The sequence below is a fragment of the Ascaphus truei genome, chromosome 3 (assembly GCF_040206685.1).
Source record: "Ascaphus truei isolate aAscTru1 chromosome 3, aAscTru1.hap1, whole genome shotgun sequence".
NCBI lineage: Eukaryota > Metazoa > Chordata > Amphibia > Anura > Ascaphidae > Ascaphus > Ascaphus truei.
This window is the reverse complement of record NC_134485.1, coordinates 196420080-196440859: the sequence shown is the minus strand read 5'-3', so window position 1 is coordinate 196440859 and position 20780 is coordinate 196420080. Positions and strand designations below refer to the sequence as shown.

The 20780-nt window shown below is 43.0% G+C and overlaps 1 long non-coding RNA gene across 1 annotated transcript; it reads right to left on the bottom strand.

The window, feature by feature from the left end:
- Positions 1-17687: 17687 nt before the first annotated feature.
- Positions 17688-20437, bottom strand: LOC142491005 (uncharacterized). Its single transcript, XR_012800216.1, has 3 exons — positions 20301-20437; positions 19184-19239; positions 17688-17962 (listed from the first exon to the last, which is right to left on the bottom strand). It is a non-coding gene; the product is annotated as an uncharacterized LOC142491005 (long non-coding RNA).
- Between the last annotated feature and the right edge of the window lie 343 nt (positions 20438-20780).

Genomic DNA, 20780 nt, shown 5'->3' with positions numbered 1-20780 from the left:
AGAATTGTCTGATACAGTATACTAAGAGAATTCATTTTGCATTATCACTTCAGTGGCTTGCATTGTCAGTCTGCATGCTTATCACCAATAAACAGCAATATCTCTACTTTACAAAAGTTGAGTTATGTCTGCCTTCCATTGTACACAATTAGTAAGCTGTGCTCATTAAAACCGATATGCAAATGAAAAGAGTGCTATCTGTTTGGAATCACAAAAGCGAAATAGAACAATATTTTGTGTCATTATATCAACAGCTTGGTACAGTATGACCACATTATACTATATTAATCATTGAAGTGCCAAATGATATCCACTGGATATCACATTGGTCAACACGTTATTGACCCTTGTAAAATCAAGCAGAAGTCATCACTTTTTTGCTTGGTTGTACGTAAATCTTTTTTGCAGCATTCAGGGAGCTGTGCATGTAATCAGAATGGCGAGGAGAAGTTTCTCTTAAGCTCTCAACATTGGGACAAGTTGCAACCATGTGATCGCTATAAAAGCATTACAGGAGTCTGACATTGACCTTTTTGCACCATGAAGTTATGTTAACACTGTTGCCTATTTTATGGCAGAGGTCTTAATAAACCCTACTGTACATACCAAAAGAATACATTAACATAATAAATAACAGCTCCAAGACTCATCTAAACTCGTATGTATTACCTAAAGTCTGTTAGTGTGCAAAAAAACAAACTATACCAAGATATTTCTTGAACTATGAATTAGTGGTAATACAAATAAGCATGTGTTTCTACATACAACATTTGAAAGGCAGAAAGAAAACAGCTAAATATTTGAGCAACATCTAAAAAGAAAGAATTACCACCAAAAAAATCACGTGCCTATTACATGTAACAATTATTAGATTATGTGTGCAAAACTCTAAATCATCATATCAAGAGCTTTAAAACTCTCAAAGGATCTGCAGTTCTGAACCCTACATTTACTGTGGGGCTCCTGCTCTCTCTCTGCCGTTACCGAACTCTTCCTATTCCCCCCTCTCTTGCTTTTCCCTCCTTTGAGGTTCACACTGTCCAGATCTTCTCTCCTCTCCCTGTCCACGTGGCTGTCATCTATCGCCCACCTACCTCTACTCATCCCCCCTCTGCCTTTTTCTCTCACTTTGAATCCTGGCTCTCTTTCTTTCTCTCCTCAGACTCTCCTGTTCTTTTCCTTGGGGACTTCAATTGCCACATTGATGACCCCTCTCTCCCTTGGGCTTCCCGCTTTCTTTCTCAAACCTCTTCTTTTGGCCTTCAACAGTGGACTGCAGCCAGCACCCACAAGGATGGCCACTACTTAGACCTGGTTTTCACTAAAAACTTCTCTCTCTCTGATTTCTCCATTTCCCCTTTTCCTCTCTCTGACCATCACCTCATCTCATTCTCTCTATCTCGCTTCTCCCCTTCTCCACCTCCATCTACCCCCCGGTTCTGCAGAAACCTGGGCTCTATTCACTTACCTGACTTTGAGTCCACTTTACACTCCTCCCTCTCCTCTCTAAGCTCTGCTACAGACCCTGACAACCTGGTCAGGAACTACAACTCTGTCTTGTCCTCCTCTCTTGATCTACATGCCCCGCTTTCTCTCTGCCGCACTCGCCCTTTTAACCCTAGACCCTGGTTAAATTCCCACACGCGCATGCTGCGTTCCTCCACTCGTTCCTCTGAACACCTCTGGAGGAAATCTCATACTCTCGCAGACTTCCTTCACTACAAATTCATGCTATCCTGTTTCAACTCTGCCCTCTCGCAAGCTAAACAAGCCTTCTTTTTTGCACTAATCAACATTCACAAGTCTAACCCACGCCGACTGTTCTCTGTCTTTGATACTCTACTCAAACCACCCTAAGCTGCCTCTCCTTCCTCCATCTCCGCTCAGGACTTTGCTGACTATTTTAAGGAAAAGGTGGAATCCATACGTCAGAACATCCCCTCTGTTTCTTCCTCCCATCCTACACCTCTTCCTAAATCTCCTCCTGCCTTCCTTGACTCTTTTTCCACTGTCTCACAGGAGGATGTGTCGCTGTTGATCGCCTCTTCTCCCTCTACCACTTGCCCTCTTGACCCCATTCCCTCCCATCTCCTAAAACCTCTTGCTCCTACTATAATCCCTATGCTCACACACATTTTTAACTCCTCCCTCTGCTCTGGAACCTTTCCATCCTCATTCAAACATGCAACACTCATACCATTACTCAAAAACAGCAAGCTTGACCCTACCTGTCTTTCTAACTATCGACCTGTCTCCCTCCTGCCTTTTGCCTCTAAACTCCTTGAACGTCTTGTATTCTCTCGCTTGCTCCATTATCTCAACACCTATTCTCTCCTAGACCCTCTACAATCTGGCTTCCGCACTGCTCACTCCACGGAAACAGCCCTCACTAAAATAACTGACGACCTCCATGCTACCAAAGACAAAGGTCATTACACTCTGCTCATATTACGCGACCTCTCTGCAGTATTTGACACCATGGACCACCCTCTTCTCCTTCACATTCTCCATACTCTTGGCATTCGGAACAAAGCTCTATCCTGGATCTCATCCTACCTCTCCCATCGTACTTTCAGTGTCTCTTCTGCTAACACATCCTCCTCCTCTATTGATCTCTCTGTGGGGGTACCCCAGGGCTCTGTCCTGGGACCTCTTCTCTTTTCTCTGTACACACTCTCTCTAGGTGACCTAATAACATCTTTTGGGTTTAATTATCACCTCTATGCTGACGACACACAAATATATTTCTCAACACCCGACCTTACACCTGCTGTACAAACCAAAGTTTCTGAATGTCTCTCTGCTATATCTTCCTGGATGGCCCTCCACCGCCTTAAACTCAACATGGCTAAAACAGAGCTCCTCATACTTCCTCCCAAACCTGGCCCCACTACCTCCTTCCACATTACTGTTGGAACTACCATAATTCACCCAGTAGCCCAAGCACGCTGCCTAGGGGTCACACTCGACTCCTCTCTCACATTCGCCCCTCACATTCAAAACATTTCTAAAACCTGTCGCTTTTTCCTCCGCAATATAACTAAGATACGCCCTTTCCTCTGTTGCTCGACTGCTAAAACTCTGACTCAGGCCCTCATTATCTCCCGTCTTGATTACTGTAACCTCCTGCTGTCCGGCCTTCCTGCCTCTCACCTGTCTCCCCTACAATCTATCCTAAATGCTGCTGCCAGAATCACTCTACTCTTTCCGAGATCTGTCTCAGCATCTCCCCTCATGAAATCCCTCTCGTGGCTTCCGATCAAATCCCGCATCTCACACTCCATTCTTCTCCTCACTTTTAAAGCTTTACACTCTTCTGCCCCTCCTTACATCTCAGCCCTAATTTCTCGTTATGCACCATCCAGACTCTTGCGTTCTTCTCAAGGATGTCTTCTTTCTACCCCCTTTGTATCTAAAGCCCTCTCCCGCCTTAAACCTTTTTCACTGACTGCCCCACACCTCTGGAATGTCCTTCCCCTCAGTACCCGACTAGCACCCTCTCTATCCACCTTTAAGACCCACCTTAAGACACACTTGCTTAAAGAAGCATATGAATAGCACTGTGGCTATTCTGAACACATGATACATAAAGCTTGGCCCCCTGCAGACGCACTTACCAGAACTCCCTCCTACTGTCTCTGTACGTTCTCCCTACCTACCAATTAGACTGTAAGCTCCTCGGAGCAGGGACTCCTCTTCCTTAATTTCTAAAGCACTTATTCCCATGATCTGTTATTTATATTAACTGTTATTTATTTGATTACCACATGTATTACTGCTGTGAAGTGCTATGTACATTAATGGCGCTATATAAATAAAGACATACAATACAATACAATGGCAACCTGCCGTCTGAAGGTTTTGTCCAAAAATATAGATGTGCCGAACAAACAGTCAGTATTAATAGCACTTACATATTAAAGTCTAGACACGGGGATATGTATCAAGATGAAGTAATTTGTTCCAAAACACTGATCAAAAATGTTTATCTGTGACGAGAGACCAGGACTATCACACCAGGGTTCAGTTTGCCAGACAGATAAACATAGTTGATAAAATTGAATTTATTGGAAAAAAAAGTATCCACAACTGTGAATAAACAGACAACACGCCTGGGATAACTGGGGATACCCTGCAGAACTAGGCACAGGGCCCTCCCTGAAGAGATTTCCCCTGATCTTCTTCCATGTAGGACCTACAGGATCTGGTCTTGGAATTGACCAGACTGGACCTCCTGCCTGGAATCTGTAAAGGAACTGGCACTGCAACTGGAACTCCCACTAGAACTAGAGCTAACTAACAGGGACCTCCCTCCCCACCTTTATACCCCATGGCATAACATGGTTACATAAAAAAGAGTTGAGGCCAGCTATCTTCAGTATGACCCAGCCCCTGATTGGTGGGTAGAAATGCAACAACAAAAAGAGTTACATGAAGAATGTTACATGGAAAGGTCACAGACAACTTTGCAACATTCCCAGGTGAACACAAAATTAACCCCTGGTCCCTGAAGTGTTGGACACTACAATACAAATATATATACAACCATAATACAGATGTATTATTGACAGGTAGGGGTAATGGCGGGCTTGACCTTTATTAAAAGCAGTCACATTTACCCCTACCACATTTGCACATTTGGTACATTTGCACAAGGGGCATACTGTATATATGAATTCTGCCCGGCGGTCTCGTAGCAGAGGAGGTTAACAACACCACAGACATGGTGGATATATTTGATGCAGAGTGAAAAGAGAACTGCACCAGTTGTAGGTGCAAATTGGAGCAAAGCACCTTGATATAGAAGTGAGGAGCTTCATTGTTACCTTGGTGGGATACAGTATGCTAGGATATGTTGTGATATTTTGAGCTATACGGAAACTCTGGATTTTCTGTATGATAGGATATGTTGTGTTATCAGGAAGAACAATATCACATGTTACACCTGTACATTGATGCAAAGTGACAGTAAAAAAATATGCAATTTGCATCTTTTTTTGAAGCAGTCCTCCAGTTTTCAACACTTGTACAGCAGCGGCAGCTCTTATTCGAGCAAATGCCGCTGGCTGTATGAGGCTGGGAAGCGGGTAGCCGCGGCGCGTGGCGGCGCACTGTGACGTCACAGTCACAAGCGCGCCCGGCTTCCCCGTCTTCCCCGGCTTCCCCAGGCTTCCCCGACACCCCTGGAGTTCAAATCTAGGTAAGCGGGGGTGCGGGGAAGCAGAGGGGCAAAGTAGAAGCCGGGTTCGGGGTGTCTTTGGGGGGGTAATTGCGCGCGATGTGGAGGGGGGGTGCGTGGGGGAAACGCGGCGGCGCGCGTTTTTGACTGGCGGCAGCTGGGGTAGATCCCGGCATGCCGCCGGCATTCACTCGAATTAAAGATGTCGCTACTGTATGTGTGTATATCTTTATTTTTATAGCTCCCACAATGTACTCAGCATTTATAAAAGAGATAGTGTAGTACAGAAAATGACAATACAATAAGTGCAACAAACAAAATCAGACAATAGGAAAGGAAATCCCTGTTTCAGAGAGCGTACAATCTAAGTGGTATGTTGGGAAACATACAGAGGATAGTAGGTGAGGGAATAAGTGCAGTATATGGCAGTGCTTGGCCACAATGGTTGGTAAGAGTGACTGTGCAAGTGGGACTGTGGCCATTAGTCTGGGCTATTGAAATGCTTATTTAAGAGGCAAGTTTTAAAGACTGAATTAAAGGTGGGTGCATTCCGAGTATGAGGGAGTTTCACAGGTAAGGGGCAGTGAGGAAAAAAGGTTTAAGGCAGGAAAGAGCAGTAGCAATGAATGGGGTGGAGAGGGGACAATTATGGGTTGAGTGCAGGTGTCATATTCTAGCCTGCCATACTCATGCTTCTCCGCCGGGACTGCTGCTGCTCTGCTAGCTCTCTCAAGTAACATTCCAGACCCTGAAACCTGACACCTCGGCACCTGTGCTCTACCTCTCAGCCTGCCTATATAAACTTCCCCTTCATGTCTGTCAGTGCCTGTTTATACTGGTTCCTCCAGCTTGTGCTAGGTTCCTGTGTTTGCTGCTGCTATTGCTGTTGTCCTGTTTCTGTCTCCTCACTGCCGACCTCTGCTTGTGACCTTGACCATGCTATCTGCTGCCTGGCTCCGGCCTCTACTTGTAACCTCAACCATGCTATCTGCCACCTGCCTCCGACCTCTGCTTGTGACCTTGTCCACACTATCTGCCGTCTGCTTCCGACCTCTGCTTGTGACCTCGACCACGCTATCTGCCGCCTGCCTCTGACCTCTGCTTGTGACCCCGACCACACTCCCTGCTGTTCCTGCCACTGGTATCCTCTCCAGCCATAGATCAACCCTTGACCGCAGGAGACAAGCAGGGGCATAACGAGAGATCAACGCTGATATGTAGGCAGGAGCAGATAAGTGGAGAGCCTCAAAGGTAAGGAGGAGAACTTTGTAGATGGTACAACATTTGATGGGAAGCCAGGAGAGGGATTTAAGGAGGAGATGAGCAGAGACGGATTTGGGAGAAAGTAAAATGATTCTAACAGCAGAATTTTGGATAGGTTGCAAAGGAGGAATTTGTGAGGCAGGGAGGCTTATTAGTAGTATGTTCTAATAACCTAGACGAGAGAAGATAAGGGCATGCATTAGAGTTCTAGCAGTGATTGACAGAGGAAAGGGCGAATCTTGGCAGTTTTAAAAGAAGCAACAAATTTTAGCCATGCTGTGACTGTGATTGGATAAGAAAATGGATGAGTCAAATATCACTCCTAGACAACTGCTGTGACGACAGGATAGATGGTAGTACCATTTACTGTGTGAAGGGGATATTAGGCAAGATTTGGTGGGAAATAGAAGGAGCTCAGATGTAGACATTAACTTTAAGATGGTGGGCCGACATCCATGAGGATTTAGCCAGTGTGCAATCCAAGACTCTGGACTGAATTGCAGGAGTGAAGGTAGGAGTGGATCTATATATTTGTGTATCATCTGCATAGAGATGATACCTAAGGCAAAAAGAGTTGATGAGTGCAGCAGGTTATAGTGTGCAGAAAGAGAAAAGGAGAGGTCCCAGAACAGACCCCTGATGTGCACGAAAAGACAGATCTGTAGAAGACAGAGACAGGTTGGCAACAAAGAGCAAAAATGTGCGATGGGAGAGGTATGATGAGTACCAGGATAGAGCTTTGTTGCCGATACCAAGAGAGATTTGTATATGAAGGAGAAGAGAGTTATCATTAGTATCAAAAGCAGCTGAGAGATTAAGTAGAATTTGTAGGGAAAAGTAACCTTAAGATTTTGCTTCATATACTGTAGATAATAAGCTACTTTGGTGAGCACAAGCTGACATGTTTGCTGACTATCTCCCATGCTCCCCATGGAATATGAAGAACGTAAGAGAAAAGGAGTCAAGAGTGGAAGAAGTAGGTTTAGGTAGCAGCAGAGAGAAGGGGAAAGGGACAGAAGGAATCTTCTTTTGGATAGCATTCACCTTGCCTTTATAGTAGTCAGTAGAAGTGGAGATGTGACAGAAGGATGGGAAGTGGGAGGAGAAGGTCCGAGAAGGGAGTCAAATACAGAGAAAAGACGGCGTGAATTGTATTTGTGTTGATAAGGGAGGAAAAGTAGTGTTGTTTGCCTTAGAGAGAGCAGAATTAAAAGAGAAGAAGAGAAATTTATTGTGCAGAAAATCAGCCTGAATGTGAGATTTCCCCCATAGGTGTTCAGATGACTGAGTACAAGTGTGAAGGGAGCTTTGTGAATTTAGAAAAGGGTGTGGGTTAGAGGGGTGGGTGTGCTGGAGACAAGAGTGGGCATATAGATCAAGTGAGGAGGAGAGGATAGAGTTGTAACAGTTAACAAGATTATGAGTTTCATAGGAAGGAGAGATAGAAAAGAGTTAGCGTTTAGGGTAGATGTTAGATGAGGGTAGATGAGAGGCCAGTGAAGTGAAGGTCTCGAGAAAAGCAAGTAGAACAGGTAGAAGTGGGTGAAAGGAATGAGTGGTGGTGAATGATAAGAAATTATGATCAGAGAGCAGAAAGTCAGGGATAGAGAAATTAGAAAGAGAACAGTTTTTAGTAAAGATTAGTCTAAGTAGTGACCATCCTTGGGGGTGCTGAAATTGGTCCAGTGAGGCTAGAGGTGGAGGTTAAAGAGAGAAGGTGAGATGCCCAGGAGAATGAGGGATCATTCTTAGAACAGTTGAAGTTCACCACTAAAAGTATAGGAGCGTCAGAGGAGATAAAGACATCCAGGATTCAGAGAAAGGTGCAGGTAGAGGATGAAGAGGTAGGCGGTCTGTAGATGATTGCCATGTGCAGAGCGAGATGGTAGAAAATTCGGACAGTGTGAACCCCAAAGGAAGAAAATGAAACAGATTGAGGCATTTGGCGGAGCTGATATTGGCAGTAGGAGAGGAGGAGACATACTCCTCACCCTCGGCCATTGGGACGTGGAGTGTAAGAGAAAGAAAGATCATCATAAGAGACAGCAGGCTCCACAGCAGAGTCATGTTGTGCTGCTCACGAGTGACACGTCCTGCAGCTATTACATACTGTACATGTGATCTCAGCTTGGAACTGCAGAGCATGAACCTGACGAAGAATTAAGATATGCAAAATGCGTAGTTCATGCAAGGATGTTGAGCTTTCTGACCGCACATGGCCACCGTCGTTTACCCGAGTGCTCTGGGCTCAGTCCTGTAGATCGGAGGTGGGAGCAGGAGAACACTGTGTTGGATGCAGAAGTCGACGACGTGTACCGAAGGCAGTTTTTATATGTGAGTTACATGTTACTCAAATTGTAATCAAATAAACTGTATTTTTAAACTGTACCTGCTGCTGTCATCCTTTACAATTGTATGGGCCATCGCGATGTGAGGACTCAAAGTGTTGTGTTTATACAATACAGAACGAACAGGAGAAATGAACAGCTGAGAGGAGGAGACATCACCACACTTAAAGAACCCATTTTGTGATCTAGTATCACACATGGCCGTGTGAGTACATTATTCTGGTTTATTATATTCCCCATCACCCAGATATAACTTATCTTATGTTTACCTTATTAATGCAAAATTGTGATTGATCACTGTGCATCTCTATCTTTTTCTCTTGCACCCCCCCTACTCAGTTTATTATTATATCATGTTGTGAGAGCCAAGTTTCTATTAGAGGATAGAGGTGTAGAAAGTGACAGCAGAAGAGGTAATGTACAACATGATTCTTGTTAGTCAGAGAGTGGACATTCCAGAGAGCACAGGAGAAGGAATGGAGACAAGGCATAGGTATGAAATTAGATGGGTTAACACCATTAGCAGGTAGAAAAGAGCAGGCAGGGAAGTGTGAGAGAGAGCAGGTGTGTATGTGGCCAGGTCCAGGATTAGGACAGACATTCTGAGCAGCAAGAATGACGAGCGAGAGAGGGAGGTGAGAAGACAATTTGTGGAGGTGCTTTTTTGAATAGCAAGGATAGAGGTATGTTGTCACGGGAGACTAGGCTATTTACACCTTTTTACCAGGATCATTCATTGAGTAAAACAAGGTAATGAAATAAATTGCAGTTTATTTGCATAAATTCGCTTACACACAATGATACACAAAATACAGATATAAAGACACACTTTGGGACTGTGGGTGAAAATTAGACTTTCCTTTGCAGGGAACTCTGTAGATGAGTTTTACCCTGACCGGGACTTAGCTCGGGGTCCCCTGGAACTCAAATCGGCATGAAATTTCACACGCAACCAGTACATTCTCTTCTGAGAACTTGGTCCCTCCTGACAGCGAGTTACTCTAAATCCTCTGGAACTCAAATTGGCATAAAATCCCAGCCGCGTCCGCTACGTTCGATTTAGAGAACTACTGGAGAACTGCAATCTGATTGGCTCACAGATTCTTATAGTATTCTGAGTTTCATTCACAAAACTCAGCAGCCAAACATCACGTGTGAAAATTCCAAAGCAACCAATCAGAGCCAAGCTGGCTAGAAAATCTGGTCAGCGGGAAATCTAGTTTGCCACCTTCGTTCCTAGCTATCTCAATGCCACCGGCTCGGAGAGGCTCCACCAGGTCTGACAGAGCCAGTGGCAGCCCGGAAGACTGCCATTGATCTCCGGACCTGGTACTCCGCTTTTCCCCGCTGACCAAATGCTGTTCTCACTTCTGGCATCCTCTGACTGCTTTGAACTCCGATGTCCAGCAGACTTACCGCCGCCTATGGGTTAGCTCGGGCAGCCTGCTTGGACATCAGTTCCGAATGTAAAAACACATTACATTTAATAAAGTATATTTTAATACATTAAGGTATGTTGGTAATATACTTCTGAGTCTCTGGGTCCAGGGGACTGAAGAAAGATATTGTATTTTTATTTCTTCCTGTTATATTCCCCACACACTATCTTTTGGACTCATACTGGAATCTCAGAGTCTCCCCTCAACCTTATATATGGTTGGGGCACCCACAAACCCTACACTGGTTCTGGGTCACCTTGGCACTAGCTGGTGTACCCCCTTTAACCTAGGGATTCCCTCAGCTACAGGGATAACTTTTAATCCCAGTGCCTCATTCTCCTTTCTGGGCTATGCTGAAGCAGGGTACCTTAGTGGTGAGTCGCACGTGCGTTTTCAAGGGGAGATATTGCCGGGACAATGTCCCTACTTGTATCCGAGAATCAGGTATGATTCCCGGGTACATTTATGGGGGAACCCCCTCATAGGCACATTCTTTTAACAGATCCTCCGCAAAACCTTCCTTGAAACTCATACCCTAGAAATCCCTGCTTGCTGGCATGCCTGGAAACGGAAAAACACAAAAAATACTTTTATTGCATACAAGACATTGGAATGGGACACTATTACTGGACCCAATTGCTAACTCTCTAGGACCCTTATACACGGATCAGGAGTAATCAAAAAAGACAACTTTCATTTGAGAGCCTGGTTACCCCCTAAATTGTGTCTGGGCACATGCAAATGTGGACGGGAGGAGAGATGAAGAAATGTGAATAGAAGGAGGAGAGTGGGGAAGGTAGAAAGAATAGAAAAGTTTACAGAGGAGTGAGGAAACAGCAAACAGAAAGAGCAATATGAGGGGCATGTATGGATGCAGTGCAGGTGGCAGGAAGATAAATGGAATGTTACACAGCAGGTTATGACGTTATACTCTTGAAGTTGTGGATAAATTGTCAGAGCATAAAAGTAGATAATTTCTCCCAGTTACTGAATTGTTGGTAAATTGATTAATCCTGTTCTATATTTCTTGTTAACCTCCAGTTCAACTCTAATATAACTCAACAGACACTTCACATGTCATTTAAGATGTTGCGTGTTTAGTAAATTCTTTGGATATAAGATCAATTTTGATCTAAAAAATGTTACAGTTAAACCATCATGAAACACAATTAACTAAGGCAGGGGGACACAAACTTTTTTCCCTGCGCCCCCCTACCGGCGGTCCCCTCACTCCCGCGCCCCCCCTAACCCCCACTCACCTGCGTTGCCATGGCAACGCAGGAAGGAAGCTGCCGGAGCCTAGGTAAGTGAAGGTTTACAGAGGCCCTGCAGCTCCCCCGGCACTTAATTTAAGTGCCTTCGGGAAGCGCACGGGGCATCTGTAAACCCTGCGCCCCCCCGCCGGCAGTCTCGCGCCCCCCAGTTTGCGCACCGCTGATCTAAGGTATTGGGGAATCATTCCTTCAAAACAGTAAAAAAAAAAAAAAATATATATAAAGTATCTGTGTCTATATTTTTCAGCAGAAACAAATGATGTATGTATAACAGGGTATGTCCCATTTTACCTTTCTTTCCCACATAATATATCTACTATATAAGTCCTGTTGAGTTCCAGGCAGTAGTGGGTTCATCTATGGGCCAGTGACCCCCCTTCTGCTTCCCTTGAAAGTGAAGGAAGGAAGGTGGTGACTCATGGCTTGTGTACAGCCCCTGGAGGTGGGTACAGTCCATGAGCCCGACCCTTCCAGAGTTTTACAAGCGGAGTAGCTAAAAGTTAGTCAGTCTGATCCTGGTCTTCAAGGCAAGAGGGAGTCTGTCAGTCTTCCAAATTGGGGGAAAGCAGGCCCACTCTAGGCTGGACGGCCTAGAGACCATCCAGACCAGAGCCCCACACTATCGGGGCAGCACCATCTAGAGGTCCTGGGACTTCAGAAACTATGCTGTGCTATGAAGAGCTGCTGCAGCTATGCAATAAAATCCTGTTCTACCATACCCCTACCATACCCCATACGTCACTCCCAGACGAAGCGCTAGTACAGCGTGAAACGCGTAGAGGAGGAGGCTGTGCTGTAGCCTGCTATTATACAAGTGTGTATCGATCTCAATAAAGTTTCTTTTGTACAATCCTTGGAACTGATTACGACCTGCTGTTTGCTGTGGCACCGGACACTCTCTCTTCACCTCTACATGCTCACTTTGCCGGATGCATGCTAGGGGAAATGCCTTCAAGGAGCAACAGGACCCAAGACGGAAGAGCTGACAGGGGTAAGATTACCTTTCTTTACCCCTGAGCTCTGACTATCATAGTGGTCTTCCTATGCTCCGTTGGTCTCCCTTTCAGCTATTCACACTACAAGTGTTTGAATCTCACAGCGGGGAGCCTGAGCGCATGACAGCCACACACCTCTACCATACCCCTGCCTGGTGTCAGTTCCTGGGCAGGAGGGTTAAGGAATGCAGTAGTGGGGACTGACACCCATACATCACGGTTCTCATCAGAGCTAGAGGCGCTGAAACCAACCACAAGAAGAACCCAGAGATCTGTTCAAGCCTGTCCTGTTCCTGTCTCATTACCAACTAGCTGACAACTCAGTACTCCTGCAGCCTACAGGTATAGCACCACACACCTGGTAATATGCCTATCTCCCCAGCACTGGTCCCTATGTAAGATTGGGGGTGGGGGGGCGGGGGTTGGGGGAGGGAACCGTGTTTCAGATATATTAAATTATCCTCCTATAATAGACAAAATACCACCCCAAAAAAAATAGTGTAATGGAGAGGCCTGGGTCTGGCATTTCTGGGGTGAGTCATTCAGTCAATCACATTCCCAAAATTAATGTATGCACTACAGATGCTTTTTCTCAACCCAGGGGGAGCTTGTGGGAAAAAAACAACAAAGAAAAAACACACTAAGTGCAGACAATAATGTTCAATGGTGCAAAAATGTGATGCTTGGCTTCTATGTGCTGCCTACTCACAGAATGTCAGTAGGATAAAAACAGTGGCGGGATATGTGGAGTCTGGTGGGTCTCTCTGGACACAGACAGGAAGCGCTAGGACTAGGATATCAGGTGCAGACGTACATGGAAAGATAAAGACAGACCTCCATGGTGCAGATCAATGGTACAAGGATGATATTTACCCCTCCGTCGCAACTTCTAAATTCAATTTGAATGTCTTTCTGAAAACTGGTCGTAGAGCGCGACTGCATCTTCTGCGCAGAGGTGCTTACTGGGCCAAGCCCCATAAGGGATGATGTTTGTATGCACGGCGTGCACTGTAGAAGGCACTGGGACCGTGGCCTAAGGTGGTACAATTTATGAGAAACATCTTTAAAGTAGATATTTAAAAAAATCCTTTGAGGAGTTAGTACAAGGTAATTTTGATAAGTTCAAATAAATAAATAAAATGCCAATTCCACAGTTGGCTATAGTAATCACCACTAGAGGAAAATATTTATGCTTAGAGATTAAATAAAGAAAACAACACCTAAAATCCTGGAAATTCTGAAAAAATTGTTAAATGTTATTCATTTTGAAAGGAGAGATAGGGCCTCATGCAGTAAGCGTCGATTATGTGAAATCGGCAATCTTACCGATTAGTCATGTTATTGGCGTTTTTTCCTCTCCGTATGCAGTAAGTGCCGAATACATACAAAATCAACCCGAAAACAAATCCGCCCACTCTCACGATGATTAGCCGATCACACACAGGTGTATCGGCGTGCGTGGCGGGGTGCTGTTAGGTTGCCCAATCACAAATCTTGCTGAATCAGGCGAAACAAGCATGTTTTGGATTGCGCGCCATATTTAAAGGCAACGTGTACTGCTATTCATTCTCTGTGTTGTTGGGAGTGAGAGAGAGAGAGACGCACAGAGCTGGCTGTTTGAACATTTGCATATTGACTGAGAGACTTGTTGTGTATTGGGTGAGCTTTGTCCATTGTTGTTTTGTTTACATATTTGTCTTGTTTTATATGTGGAAGTGTTTCGTGTGATTGCCTGTACATTTCTTGTCTGTTTTTTGTGAGTGCTGGAAGTATGCCCGCAAAGCGTGGGAAGAGTGATGCTGGTGGGAGTGGGAGTGCTACTCGTGGGAGTACGCGTCGGAGTGAACGTACTGTTCAGGGGAGTGATGTTGCTGAGAGTGAGAGTGGTGTTGCAGGGAGTGGGAGTGCTGGTGCTGCGAGTGGTGTTGCTGGGAGTGGGAGTGCTGTTGCTGGGAGTGGGAGTGCTGTTGCTGGGAGTGGGAGTGCTGTTGCTGGGAGTGGGAGTGCTGTTGCTGGGAGTGGGAGTGCTGGTGCTGGGAGTGGGAGTGCTGTTGCTGGGAGTGGGAGTGCTGGTGCTGGGAGTGCTGGTGCTAGGAGTGTGAGTGCTGGTGCTAGGAGTGTGAGTGCTGGTGCTAGGAGTGTGAGTGCTGGTGCTAGGAGTGGGAGTGCTGGTGCTGGGAGTGCTGCTGGTGGCGCAGTTGCTGATGGGGTGTCTGGTGGTGGCGTGCTTGCTGGTGGGCAGCTTTTGGAGGCTCTTCCATTGGAAGAAGGAGAGTCCAGTCAGCACCAGCCAAGCTCTGACCCTAAACCTGCTCGGAAGAAACGTGTGGAGAAGCCACGTAATCCTCGCTTCAATGACCAGGAAAATACAGCTCTTGTCACTGGCATTCTGGAGCACTATGACAGTATATATGGACATTTACTAGGTAAGTGTACATTTACATTTATTATTCAAATACATGTGATCCTAGGTCATCTGAGTTTTGTTCATATGCAAATATGGGTTCAGAATATCTTTCTATGTTAATTAGTCTGGAAACACAGCTTTTTAGCATGCCTTACAAGGACAACTAAACACAGGCGGTCAATTTGCCATAACTGCATACAATATGAATGCAACCTTGCTTACATGTATAGGTTTAGTAGTGAATGCTCATGTGCTTCACATATTACACATAAAACAGCATGTTTGCTATCTCTTGGAACAGCTAGCAGTGTAGGAAACTGGTGCTTATATTATTATTCATTTACCTCATATATTTGATATGTTTTTCAAGGGCGGACAAGTTCAGCAAGCAGAAAAGAAATGTGGGACACAATAGTCATTGGTGTCAATGCGTGTGGGAATCATGTGAGGGACAAGCGGAATTGTCACAAGAGATTTGATGATATTAGGTCCAAATTGAAAAAGAAAATACAACACCAACGCGTGCATGCTACTGGCACTGGAGGTGGGCCCACACCACAACGTCTCATATTAAGTCCATTGGAGGAGCTGCTTCGGGCAAAATTACTTCCCGTCGTCGTGGAAGGCTTACCTGGTGACCGTGATATAGGAATTTACCCCTCACAATTTCCACCAGGTGAGAAATATTACTGTACTAGGCGTGTCGTTGCTTACAGTTATTTTGCATAGTTACACTGCTTTTTATACTGTCTTCACAATATAAGCATACCTGCATCTATATATGTATATGTCTGATTCTGTATATATATATATATATATCTAAATAGACATATATGTTGTAGTCCTACTAAAAGCACTAACTAATATAGCACGTGCCATTGCGTGCTCATTTACATGTGAATTCCCAAAATGCATTGCTGCAGTGGAAGCAATTGATGGTGGGCGAAAATGGGGAACAACAGGGTAGTACACATGTGTAACACATGTTAATGAGAAATTATTACTAGCTACAGGTACAGAACAGAAATATGTAGAATATTATTGTGTATTTATTTATTTTACTCCGACAAACATGACATTACTGCCTATTTTAAGCATGCATCAAATATATTGCATGCAACGGCCTACAAACATCACTTGCACTAACACATCTATAGTTGTTTATGAAAAGGTCCATTTTTGCTTTAAGTCATATACAGACAGCATAATGAGGCACACGTATCATATTTTATGTCATTGTTTTCATAACTTCAAAACTGCACACGACTATTTAGCTCATCTACCATTGTGTTAAAGCAGCTGCAATTAATATCTCATTACAGCATACACTTCAACAGAGGGGGTGGGGTTCAGCACACACACTAATTACAGCCTCATTTTAGGGGCAACTTAGTTCACACCATTTTCACCTGTTTCAAGTAATTGAAAGGTGTGGCTCATTAGGCTTTTTGGGGAAGGGAATACCGTTCTTACAACCTGACTAGCACAACTGAAGTTAATCACACTCATTTGAAAGCTTCACTTTAGCTACTAAATGCCCCAACAACTCATTACTTATCAAACCGTACGTCACACATTAGTTCACTCATATCTATAGTTGAACTACTATCAACGACACATTATCACACACTGCATGTGTTGTCTTGTTTAGTCACAGCCACATTCATGTGTGCCACATCTTATATTAATGTACCACACATATCCTTTACCAAAAGCAACACTTTTTGCAATATGACCACCTTCATGATAACCATTGTGAATGGTCAGCTCATGATAGTTATGTACATTATGATACTGATATCACTACACAACATATGATTTTTATGTACAAATTTAATGTATTTTTCCTCACGCATTACTGCAGAACCATAGTATGTTGTATGTTAGGGAACTCAAAACTTCTAAGTACACAGGCATGTACATTGTTATTACAACTATTTATGTTCACTTTCACACACACATTTTGGGTTAAGGAAATGATGCTGTTAGGTACTCATAAATACAGAACATACAATAACTGTTTGTTCAATATTTACACATGTAAATGTAAAACTTATGTTATTGTTATATATAGTTTCCCCTGAAGGACATGTGTCACCTGAGACTGAACAAGTGTCTTCACCTGGGTCAGCCAGCTCAACACACCTAGAAGGTGAGTGTATCAGTTGGTGGCCATATAATATGTGCTCTTCTATATGTTATGTTGTCATGTTCATTATTTGTTTTGCACATCTTCTTTAAATAGGATTACTTAGTGTCAGTGAAAATGAAGTGTAAGGCAACTTGTATTGTGTTAGTGATGTTAACTATCATGTAGGAGTTGTGAGTTTACAGCAAGTTTTCATTCACTCATATTTCATTCTGAGTCCAAACATTATTCTTAAGTCAAGGTAGTTTTTAATGTGAGGTTATAAAACGTATGGAAACACGTTAGTTGTTACTTATGACACAGTACAATTACATAGTAACACAGCAGAGATTAACATGACATTTAATAATTTGTACATTTATTTGTAGAACATGATGAAGAGGATTATGATGATGATGATGATGACGCCACCGCCATACACACACAAATAGAAGCAAGTGACCATGAAGACGTTCCAATTGAAACTGTTTTACCGGCAAATCGTCCAGCAAATACGACATACGATGCAATTGTAGCTTCTGAGGGAAAAATTGTGGAAGCAGAAAATCGTCGCCATTCTGACTTCATGACAGTGCTGGAAAGGATGATTGCACTGCAGGAAGAAACAGTTTCACAATTGGCACATCTCCACAGAGTCTTCATTGAAGTGCCGAAACAGTTGCAAAAAATCAACACCTCATTCGAAGCATTAGTTGTTCAGCAAACACAAGCTAATTACTGGAGAATGACTAATGTACCACAATTCAACACCTCCCAGCCAGGATCTGTTCATGCAGGTCAGTTTTCACCACATTCATCTGATATTCATTCACCAGGCCCAAATGTTACCGGTCAAGTAGCAGAGATTGCTGTGCAGGTTCCTGACGACATACTACCACTGCCATCTGTACAAAATCAGCAGCTGACACCTACAAAGGAGCCCACAAAAACAAAATACAAGCAGTTACTACTGACCAGTTTTTGGTCAAAAACAACAAAAGACACACATGAAACAGACCAACCATCACTTGTGCAGTGTCTACCAACTTGCTCACAGTCACTACCCAAAAGCCCTGTAGGTGAATCACTGCCCAAAAGCCCTGTAGGTGAATCACTGCCCAAAAGCCCTGTAGGTGAATCACTGGCCACAAACCCTGTAGGTGAGTCACTGGCCACAAGCCCCGTAGGTGAACAGTCACTGCCCAAAAGCCCTGTAGGTGAGTCACTGCCCACAAGCCCTGCCCATGAAGTGCCAGAGGCCACTCAAAGTGGCTCTGCTGTGCCTAAAGTTGGTGGCAAAAGAAAAAGGAAAATTCAAGAGACAACAAGCAGGCCTGTTACTCGCTCGCAAAAGGAACAAAAAAAATAAATGTTATAATTCAGAAAATATGTCTTTGGCCTTGTTTTGTTCACTTCACATTATCTAATTACTATTGTATGTATGCTGAAGACTGTGTTGTTTCCAAACTTTCAAGTATGTTCTTGTACACGTGAAGTTTTGGAAATGTTAACACTCAATTAATGAATAGTGTTATAAATATTTATGTATTAATCGTCTGTTCAGTAATAGTCCACCTGGAACCAGTTGCAAAGTTTAGAGAAGCTGCCATTGACTTTGCAGCAAAACATTGCATTTGGGTGTGTTAATTGATGTAAGAATTGCATATGCATATTAGTCACATGCATTTATAAAAACACCTAAGTAACTGCAAACATCTTTCTTGTACGTGTACAGCAGGATTATGTGTAAATTATTACTTACCTTTGCCTTGCTTGGGCATTCTAATTTTGTCCTTTAATCATTTGTGTGTTCTTGTTTCAATAACATCTCAGAATGTATAAAAATATATATACACACACACACACACTGAGTGTGTGTGTGTGTGTGTGTGTGTGTGTGTGTGTGTATGTGTGTGTATATATATATATATATATATATATATATATATATATATATATATATATATATATATAGTACTATATAAACTGGTATACATGTATTTTACAAACTAATACACTTCATGCTTCCTTGTGAAAGCACACTATTTTAATAATACAGGCATAATGTTTGAGAAATATCCTAAGTATGAGACTCTAACAGTATTGTGCTTAAACAAATGTTTATTACTTCATTCAATCATGTTTCTCACCATTTAAATAGGTTTCATACAAGGTATACTTACTGCCATCAATGTTGTGTGTACTCCTGCAATATTAAAAAAAATAAAATATAATATATAAATATATATATATTTTTATAAGAGAGATATATTTATATATATATATATATATATATATATATATATATATATATATATATATATATATATATATATACACACGTATTTAAACTCATGCAGACAGGGAGTTAACCAGACTTTCACATACACACAGAAATGTAAGCGGGGAAAAAACATTTCTTTTTGCAGGTGTGTGTTTTTACTGATATGCCTGGCTAAGAAATATTTTCACACAGTGGTCTTTGTTAGTTTTCAAAAAAACACTATGTGAACGCATTCAAAGTCTAGGGATGTTTTTCACAAACGAGATAAAAGAAGGAGAAATGTTTCTCCCACAGTCCCATATCACGAACCACAACTGTTAACCCAATTAGACAAACAAATCCAATTGGCGTTTGAAATAAGGAGTCAAAGTAGTTAGTTTTGTTGACCTTGACAAGGAAAAACAGGAGTTTGTTAGCCATTCAGCACATTCATTTTGATGAGCAAATAACACAGACCTGCACACAGCTTTTGTGCTACTCAGACATGGCTGATGAATTCGTTAACAATATTAATCCCCTTTTAGGGTATAAGTACATGATCTGTGAAGCCATCTTGAACAGTCGCGGACAGAAAGCAAGCACACGCCAAATCGATGATTTCATTCGAGCAAAATATCCTTATTACCAAGACCGTAAGCATGCACGGAATTTTAATTCCTCAATAAGATTCACTTTATCAAGTAATGACTTTTTTGAACGTGACCAGGATAAGCTACAACACACCTATGGTTTCTGGAAGATTGCCCCGGAAAAACAATTTCTCCTGAAAGACGGCACTTATATTGTCGTGAAAGGCATATTTATTCCTAATGGCAATAGCAATGTATCCGCTACTACTGATCCGTTTGAATCGATACGTGCTGCAATATCTGCAGCCTCCATTCCTGAAACCCACATTGTACAAGAACAAAAGTACTATGATTATGTACCAAGCCTTTCAGCTGAAAATGCATTGGAATGGGAACCCGAAGAAATGAACCTACCTCCCGACCAATTATTTGAAGAAAGCAGTGGCGATTCCTATGAGCGCATCCTGGAGGAGATATGTGTCATACTGGATTCAGCGGTTGGGTCAAGCGTGGATGAAAATGCCTTGCATTTCTGGAGCGACCAGTTGCAGCCAGGCGAAGAGTTAATTCTAGAAGAATGGTAAATATAACAATCGTTATGCGTTGACTCTGCGTTTAAATTTTTTTTTTTTTTGTAACCACCATTTTCACTTTCAATGCGTGGATACAGCGTAACATTGCAGACTGCATAACATGTAGCGATCACAAACAAATTGTTTCCTAATACAATATAGTAGAACCTGAAAGAGTAGTACACATTGCTGACGGTATACATATACGTACTTTCCTATCCCTTTAAACATATTAGCAACATTTTTCCATAACTCTAACACATACCTGTTTTGTTATCATGCAACATCTACAACATTGAAAACCGGGTCCACCACGTATGAC